General features: G+C 42.1%; 1 long non-coding RNA gene across 1 annotated transcript; it reads left to right on the top strand.

Annotated features, from left to right (window-relative positions):
• The first annotated feature begins 260 nt into the window (after positions 1–260).
• LOC125961269 (uncharacterized) lies at positions 261–9,674 on the top strand. The gene is made up of 3 exons (XR_007471721.1): positions 261–299; positions 3,914–4,021; positions 9,494–9,674. It is a non-coding gene; the product is annotated as an uncharacterized LOC125961269 (long non-coding RNA).
• The last annotated feature ends 39 nt before the right edge of the window (positions 9,675–9,713 follow it).

Raw genomic sequence — 9,713 nt, 5'->3', positions numbered from 1 at the left:
ACCCTGAAGGCGGGAGGCCCTTAAAAAACATGGTTTTGTTAAACATCTCTGCGTAGTTGCCTGGGAACTTTTTTTTAAACTACGACTTCAAATAAAGCATCAGGTTTCTAGCTACACACGTTTTCCAGTCACACCAACAAGAGGGACTGCCCCTAAATTGTCAGAGAAGTGTCCTGTAGTAAAAGACTGGGGACCTGGGAAGATACTCATGGGAATTTAAGAAAATTGTTGATTTTGATTCTTTTCCACACACAGATTCACGAGACACTATGGTCAAAGTGCTTGCTAGTACAAGTCAGGTGTGTACTGGGTTCTTCTTACCTACTAGGCATCCCCATAGCACAGTGAGGAGCCTGGGTGTCCCCTAGACTTTCTCTAACACACACACACACACACACACACACACACACACACACGGTGTCCCCTAGACTTTCTCTAACACACACACACACACACACACACACACACACACATACACACACACACACCTCTGAACTGCTACTCCACCCACCTATCTCCAGTCTTGGTCCTCAGCCCACACAGCTCACCTACCCTCCTTCCTCTTCTGCAATTAGGAAGATCTGTGCGTGATGCACCCACAGTTTTGTGCCCTCGGGTCCCTCTCCTCCAGCCCCACAGTGTCTGAGCGCCGATTTCTGCAGGGTTAGAGGTGCAAAGCTCCTTTCTAAAAGGGTTAGCCCTTCCCAGGACACAACCCTGTGCCCCCAAAGCAGTCACCAAGCAGGGGTGGGATTGGAGGGAGAACTAGCCTGGCCGCTTTGTGGGATGCGCCTCACCCCGAGCAGGGCAGGTGCCTGGTGCAGGCCCACCTCAATTTCGTTTTCAACCCTGCTGCCCAGCCTCTTCCGGCGCCACCTCCATCCTGGCCCAAATGCAGCCAACTCTAAGCTGCACCTGGTGAATTAAGAGATGCTACGAGTGTCAGTGGGATGGGAAGGTGGGAGGGGGAGTGGCTCTGCCTGCCCTTGGGCCCACCTGATCCCACCCATCAGCCATCCGCGGATTAACCTGCCGAGTGACTTTACCAAATGATGTTCACTTGGAACTCCAGAAACTTATGTCCTTAGCACTTGATACTTGAACTAAATCCCTGCTGTGGCCAATATAACTAACTCAGTTGTAGCTACTGTGGCTGTCTTTGGCCTCAAACCTGGGCTCATCCCTAGTTGTCTCCCTGGCACAGATTCCTACAAGTGGATTTGCAGTGATATTTCAGCTAACTATTGGAGGTTGTTTTTGTAAATGATATTTGTTGTATCAGTCTTTTTGTTAATTGCCTCCAGGTTCTGTCATTCTTTGGCTTTGCCATTTAAAAATTTTATTAGGGCTTCCCTGGTGGCGCAGTGGTTGAGAGTCCGCCTGCCGATGCAGGGGACGCGGGTTTGTGCCCCGGACTGGGAAGATCCCACATGCCGCGGAGTGGCTGGGCCCGTGAGCCATGGCCGCTGAGCCTGCGTGTCCAGAGCCTGTGAGAGACCCGCAGCAGTGAGAGGCCCGCGTACCGAAAAAAAAAAAGAACTTATGACTAAAAAAAAGTTATGACTGAGAACCATAAACAAAATGAAAAGACAACCTATGGAATGGGAGAAAATATTTGCAAGAGCTTTATTTCCAAAATATACAAACAACTCATACAACTCAACAACAACAAAAAAAACAAACAACCCAATTGAAAAATGGGCAAAAGACCTAAATAGACATTTCTCCAAAGAAGACATACAGATGGCCAATAGGCACATGAAAAGATGCTCACTTTGTTATAAAGCAGAAACTAGCACACCATTGTAAAGCAATTATACTCTAATAAAGGTGTTTAAAAAAAAAAGAAAAGATGCTTAACATCACTAATTATTAGAGAAATGCAAATCAAAACTACAATACAAAGAGGTACCACCTCGTACCAGTCAGAATGGCCATCATTAAAAAATCTACAAATAACAAATGCTGAAGAGGGTGTAGAGAAAAAGGAACCCACCTACACTGTTGGTTGGAATGTATTAATAAGTTGGTGCAGCCACTATGGAAAACAGTATGGAGGTTCCTCAGAAAACTAAAAATAGAATTACCATATGATCCAGCAGTCCCACTCCTGGGCATATATCTGGACAAAACTATAATTCAAAAAAATAAATGCACCCCTGTGTTCATAGCAGCACTATTCACAATAGCCAAGACATGGAAACAACCTAAATGTCCATTGGCAGATGAATGGATAAAGAAGTTGTGGCACATATATACAATGGAATACTACTACTCAGCCATAAAAAAAGAATGAAATAATGCCATTTACAACAACATGGATGCAACTAGAATTATCATACTAAGTGAAGTAAGAAAGTGAAGGACAAATACCATATTATATCACTTATATGTGTAATCTAAAATGCAGCACAAATGAACCTATCTATGAAACAGAAACAGACTCACAGAGAACAAACTTGTGGTTGCCAAGGGGAAGGGGGGTGAGGGAAGGATGGATGGAGTTTGGGGTTAGTAGTTGCAAAATATTACATGTAGAATGGATAAACAACAAGATCCTATTGTATATCATAAGGAACTATATTCAGTATCCTGTGATAAACCATAATGGAAAAGACTATAAAAAAGAATGTATATATGTATAATTGAATCACTCTGCTGCACAGAAGAAATTAACACAACATTGTAAATCATCTATACTTCAATAAAAAAAAAATTTAAAAAAAGAAGCTGTGACTGAAAATCTTGGAAATAAGGAGAACACATATGCTTGTTATGTCAGTAACAACTAAGGAAGCCAATTACAAGTTCTAGTAAAATAAGTCTATGCAAGAAAGTCATGGGCCAAATAGGAGGCCAATTAAAATGAGGCATGACTTTGAGCCTGTGATGGGTTATAAATTTAGAAAACCATTTGATACTTGGATGGAACAATTTCCTTAGAATGACCCAGGACTGGTATTTCATTGTGTCCAATGGAATATTATTGCATTGTGTGTGTGTATATGACATATATATATATATATATATATATATATATATATATATATATAACATTTTCTTTATTCATGCGTCTGACGATGGAGATTGCTTCCGTGGATTAGCTCTAGTAATTGATGCTGCTATGAACATGGGTGTACAAATATCTCTTTGAGATCTTGCTTTCAATTCATTTGGGTATATACCCAGAAGTGAAGTTGCTGGGTCATGTGGTAATTCTATTTAAAATTTTTTAGTAACCACCACACTGTTTTCCATAGTGGCTGCAGCATTTTACATTCCCACCAACAGTGCACAAAGTTTCCAATTTCTCCACATCCTCACCAACACTTGTCTTTTGTTTCCTTGATAGTAGCCATTCTGATGGATGTGAGGTGGCACCTCCTTGTAGTTTTGATTTGCATTTCACTAATGATTAGTAATGTTGAGCATCTTTTCACATGCTTGCTGACCATTTGTATACACTTTTGAACAAATGTTTATTCAACTCCTTTGCCCGTTTTTGAATGGTGACATTAGTTTTTTGTTATTGGATTGTAAGAGTTCCTTATATATCCTGAGTATTAACCCCTTATGAATGATTTGCAAATATTGTCTCCCATCCCCTGGGTTACCTTTTTCACTCTGTTGATTGTGTCCTTTGATGCACATAAGTTTTTAATTTTGATGTAGTCATTTATCTATTTTTATTTTGTTGCCTGTGCTTTTGGTGTCACATCCAAGAAATCATTGCCAAACCCACCGTCATGTAGATTTTTGCCCTGTGTTCTTCTTCGAGTTTTATAGGATTAGCTCTTACGTTTAGATATTTGATCAGTTTTGAATTAACTTTTGTATATGGCATAAAGTGAGAATCCAACTTTATTTATAATTCCATGAATATTTGTGGCTTTTCTGCTTATTTCTCCCTCAGCCTTGGCCATTACACATGGTTCCCACTCACTGCCCGTGTGGATGCCTCCTCCGAAGCAGCTTGTCTGTACCTGGGATGAAGAGCCACTAGGTGGCGCTGTTGTCACTCGTGAGTTTCGGCGACGGTCAATCTACACCAGCCTCTGTAGCAAGGGCTTTAATTTACATAGGTTAAATCATTTAATCCTCACAATGACCCGGAGAAGGAGACAGTGAGGCACAGAGAGGCAAAGTTGCTTACTCAAAGTCACACAGCTAGGAAGTATCAGAGACAAGATTCAAATCCATAAGCCAGGGGCAGAAGGTTTCTGCAGTGAAATTGTCAGTGTACAAACACCAGCTGTCCCTGCCCGGGAAAGGCCTTTTTTTTTTTTTTTTTTTTTTAGGGCTGAAATTAGGTCCTTCCTATCCTTTAGGTGTTAAGATGGTTTTTCTTTTCATTTTTTAATTTATTTATTATTTTTGCCTGCGTTGGGTCTTCGTTGCTGCCCACGGACTTTCTATAGTTGCGGAGAGTGGGGGGCTACTCTTCGTTGCGGTGCGCGGGCTTCTCATGACAGTGGCTTCTCTTGTTGTGGAGCACGGGCTCTAGGCGTGCGGGCTTCAGTAGTTGTGGCACGCGGGCTCAGTAGTTGTGGCTCGCGGGCTCTAGAGCTCAGGCTTAGTAGTTGTGGCACACGGGCTTAGTTGCTCTGCGGCATGTGGGATCTTCCCAGACCAGGGCTCGAACCCATGTGCCCTGCATTGGCAGGCGGATTCTTAACCACTGCGCCACCAGGGAAGTCCCGGTTTTTCTTTTATGAAATGATGGAGACAGTGGATGTGTGGTGGTTTTTTGCATCCTTAACAACCAAAATTAAAAATTTCCAGGAATTCCCTGGTGCTCCAGTGGTTAGGACTCCACGCTTTCACTGCTGAGGGCACAGGTTCAATCCCTCGTCTGGGAACTAAGATTTTGCAAGCCACGTAGCACAGCCGGATAAAAAAAAATTTTCCTATCCAATACATATTCCCCTGCAATTTTCAGGCCCCAAATATGCAAGATCAGGAACCATTTCCCTTAATGAACAAGCTATGGTGTTCAGTTAGGAAATTCAAGTGTGTACAACAATTCTGTTGGTCACCCAGTCCGAGTGGAATACAGTCAGTAATGTGGCACATATATTTATAAATGCACCAAACAATGAGAAATATAACAAAAATTTTTTGTATCATACCCAAAGCAATAATTTATGAAGAGGAAGAGATAAATTTCAAACAGAATCAATGATTAGGCTCTTGGATTATTTGATAATCAAGTTAAGAAGAGGAGTAAACCCTAACATATTGAAGGAATATACAAATTTCTGACCGGTTTCACAAGAAATCAGGATAACAGAAAACTATAGGTTTTCATTATAGGTTATTAGCATTTTTTATGTATATTTATTTTTTACCTTTAAAAAAAATCATAGTTCATTTACAGTGTTGGGTTAGTTTCAGGTGTACAGCAAAGTGATTCAGTTATACATACACATATGTCTTTTTCAGATTGTTTTCCATCTATGTGGAAAGAAAAACAGACCTTTTTGAATCAGGAGTTTGTGACAAACCACAGCAAGGCATTCATGTGGCATTACGACATTTAAACAAATTAATCCTGTAGGTGGATAGTTGTGGCTTCCTCGATATCACTGTGGGATTCCTCTTCTGAATGACAGTAAAACCACTTTGGTACACCACCACCCATATGTGCAAGTGTAAGGCCATCTTCCTAGGAATAAATACTCAATTTGAGTTTTATTTCCTTACCATTTGTTTTCCTGATTTCACAGGGTCACCCCTTTAAGCCTCCAAAAATCACATTAACTGGATCCTTTTTTTTTTAAACATCTTTATTGGAGTATAATTGCTTTACAATGGTGTGTTAGTTTCTGCTTTATAACAAAGTGAATCAGCTATACATATATCCCCATATCCCCTCCCTCTTGCGTCTCCCTCCCTCCCACCCTCCCTATCCCACCCCTCTAGGTGGTCACAAAGCACCGAACTGATCTCCCTGTGCTATGTGGCTGCTTCCCACTAGCTATCTATTTTACATTTGGTAGTGTATATGCCACTCTCTCACTTCATCCCAGCTTACCCTTCCCCTGCCCCATGTCCTCAAGTCTATTCTCTATGTTCCAAAATATAGTAGAGGGAGGGACACTCCCAAACTCATTCTACGAGGCCACCACCACCCTGATACCAAAACCAGACAAAGATGTCACAAAGAAAGAAAACTACAGGACAATATCACTGATGATCATAGATACAAAAATCCTCAACAAAATACTAGCACACAAAATCCAACAGCACATTAAAAGGATCATACACCATGATCAAGTGGGGTTTATCTCAGGAATGCAAGGATTCTTCGATATACGCAAATCAATCAATGTGATAAACCATATTAACAAATTGAAGGAGAAAAACCATATGACTATCTCTATTGAGGTAATATTGATTATCTATTGAGATGCAGAAAAAGCTTTCGACAAAATTCAACACCCATTTATGATAAAAAACCCTCCAGAAAGTAGGCACAGAGTGAACTTACCTCGACATAATAAAGGCCATATATGACAAACCCACAGCCAACATCATTCTCAATGGTGAAAAACTGAAACCAATTCCTCTAAGATCAGGACAAGACAAGATTGTTCCTAACAAAGGCTCTGATGCTAATCCTAACTAAGGCCTGACACTACTCCTAACTCAGGCCATGGCACTAATCCTATCTCAGGCCCTGACACTGTCCCTAACTAAGGACCTGACACTGCTCCTAACATAGGCCCTGACACAGTACCTAACAAAGGCTCTGATGCTAGTCCTAACTAAGGCCCTGACACTGTCCCTAACTAAGGCCCTGACACTACTCCTAACTCAGCCCCTAGCACGATAACTAACAAAGGCTCTGATGCTACTCCTAACTAAAGCCCTGACACTGTCTGTAAGTAACGCCTTGACACTACTACTAACTCAGGACCTGATACTGTCCCTATCTAAGGCCCTGACAGTACACCTAACTCTGGCCATGACACTGACCCTAACTAAAGCCCTGACACTACTCCTAACTCAGGCCCTGATATTATACCTAACAAAGGCTCTGATGCTAGTCCTAACTAAGGCCCTGACACTGTCCCTAACTAAGGCCTGACACTGTCCCTAATTAAGGCCCTGACACTACTCCTAACTCAGGCCCTGCTAGTCCTAACAGGGCTTTGAGAAGGATAAGTGTTAGCTCATCTCTAAATGTTTGATAGAATTCACCTGTGAAGCCATCTGGTCCTGGGCTTTTGTTTGTTGGAAGATTTTAAATCACAGTCTCAATTTCAGTGCTTGTGATTGGTCTGTTTATATTTTCTATTTCATCCTGGTTCAGTCTCAGAAGGTTGTGCTTTTCTAAGAATTTGTCCATTTCTTCCAGGTTGTCCATTTTATTGGCATAGAGTTGCTTGTAGTAATCTCTCATGATCCTTTGTATTTCTGCAGTGTCAGTTGTTACTTCTCCTTTTTCATTTCTAATTCTATTGATTTGAGTCTTCTCCCTTTTTTTCTTGATGAGTCTGGCTAATGGTTTATCAATTTTGTTTATCTTCTCAAAGAACCAGCTTTTAGTTTTATTGATCTTTGCTATTGTTTCCTTCATTTCTTTTTCATTTATTTCTGATCTGATCTTTATGATTTTTTTCCATCTGCTAACTTTGGGGTTTTTTTGTTCTTCTTTCTCTAATTGCTTTAGGTGTAAGGTTAGGTTGTTTATTTGAGATGTTTTTGTTTCTTGAGGTAGGATTGTATTGCTACAAACTTCCCTCTTAGAACTGCTTTTGCTGCATCCCGTAGGTTTTGGGTCATCGTGTTTTCATTGTCATTTGTTTCTAGGTATTTTTTGATATCCTCTTTGATTTCTTCAATGATCTCTTGGTTATTAAGTAGTGTATTATTTAGCCTCCATGTGTTTGTATTTTTAACAGATTTTTTCCTGTAATTGATATCTAGTCTCATAGTGTTGTGGTTGGAAAAGATACTTGATATGATTTCAATTTTCTTAAATTTGATTTGTGACCCAAGATATGATCTATCCTGGAGAATATTCCATGAGCACTTGAGAAGAAAGTGTATTCTGTTGTTTTTGGATGAAATGTCCTGTAAATGTCAAGTAACTCCATCTTGTTTAATGTATCATTTAAAGCTTGTATTTCCTTATGTATTTTCATTTTGGATGATCTGTCCATTGGTGAAAGTGGGATGTTAAAAGTCCCCTACTATGATTGTGTTACTGTTGATTTCCCCTTTTATGGCTGTTAGCATTTGCCTTATGTATTGAGGTGCTCCTGTGTTGTAACTGGATCTTTTAAGGCCCACGTAGCTTCCCCAAATTGTCTTTTGAGCTTCAAAATTAAGTTGTTGAGAGAACTCTTCCAGCCCAGGAGTTCTTAAGGACTCCCTATTACCTATGGGATAATGGGCGGGGGGCTCACCTAAAAATGAGCCATGAAGGAGGTGCATCCAAGTGTCAGTGACGTGGTTCCCTGGTGAGCAGATTATTGTTTATGTGATGGTTCTTCTTTTGTTTTTTGTTTGTTTGTTTGTTGGGTTTTTTTGCAGATCTGCCCCAGATATGAGCTGCCCCTTTGCAGCACTCAGCATTACAGCAGAAGTGAGTGGGTCCCTGAGAACCACAAGCTGCAATGGGGGAAGCGTGGCCTGAACACCTGGGGCCCCCCTCAGCAAAACACCTCCATAGCGACCACAGGACCTGGCACTAAGAATAACCCTGTTTTTGCAGGCACGATTGCCCCTGCCTTAAGTCAGAGCCTGGAGGTACTCCAAGGCAGAGCCCCCTTGTTGCAAGTAGGGAGCCCGGTGACACCAAAGGCAAGACTGTGCTGAGATGTAGGCTCTGGCCTTTGCTACCGGTGGCCCTGCTTCTGCCGAGGGCACAGTGAGGAGCAGCCTTGTCATTAGGGTCCCCTCATCACCTGCCCAGGCTCTTTTGGACATGTCAGGCCATCACCCAGCTCATTTTCCTCTGGTTCAGGATCCACACTTCTGGAGTCTAGGAAGCAAAAGCCGACCTGAAAGAACAGTTTGCTTGAGAAGCAGCCAGAGCTCGGGTTCCTGTATCCTGGACCTTGCTTCTGCTCTGTCTTCGTTTCTTTTATAATTTTTTAAAATTTATTTATTTATTTTTGGCTGCATTGGGTCTTTGTTGCCGTGCACAGGCTTTCTCTAGTTGCGGAGTGCAGGGGCTACTCTTTGTTGCAGCCACCTCGGTGCGGTGGCTCCTCCTGTTGTGGATCACGGGCTCTAGGTGCTCGGGCTTCAGTAGCTGTGTCATGCAGGCTTCAGTAGTTGTGACTTGTGGGCTCTAGAGCGCAGGCTCTGTAGTTGTGGCGCACGGGCTTAGTTGCTCCGCAGCATGTGGGATCTTCCCGGACGAGGGCTCGAACCCGTGTCTCCTGCATTGGCAGGCAGATTCTTAACCACTGCACCACCAGGGAAGCCCTCTGTCTTTGTTTCTAACTCAAATTTATCTCTCATTTGTGCATTCCTCCAGGAAACTGGAAACCCAAGACCTCGAAGGGAGTGTGAAGAGAAGGAGGCAGAATGAGGCCAAGCAGAAGATACCTCGTGCCCAGATCTTGGTTTCTAATGCCACACTCCAAAAGAAGAAACTAAGGTGTCCTGGAGAAGTAGCTGATTCACGAGGAGGCAAGATTCACAAAACAGGCCGGTACTTGCAATTCCTGCTGAGACCCTACCCCATCATATTTATT

This window comes from Orcinus orca, chromosome 15 (genome assembly GCF_937001465.1).
Source record: "Orcinus orca chromosome 15, mOrcOrc1.1, whole genome shotgun sequence".
Taxonomy (NCBI): domain Eukaryota; kingdom Metazoa; phylum Chordata; class Mammalia; order Artiodactyla; family Delphinidae; genus Orcinus; species Orcinus orca.
This window is presented reverse-complemented; position numbering and strand designations above follow the sequence as displayed.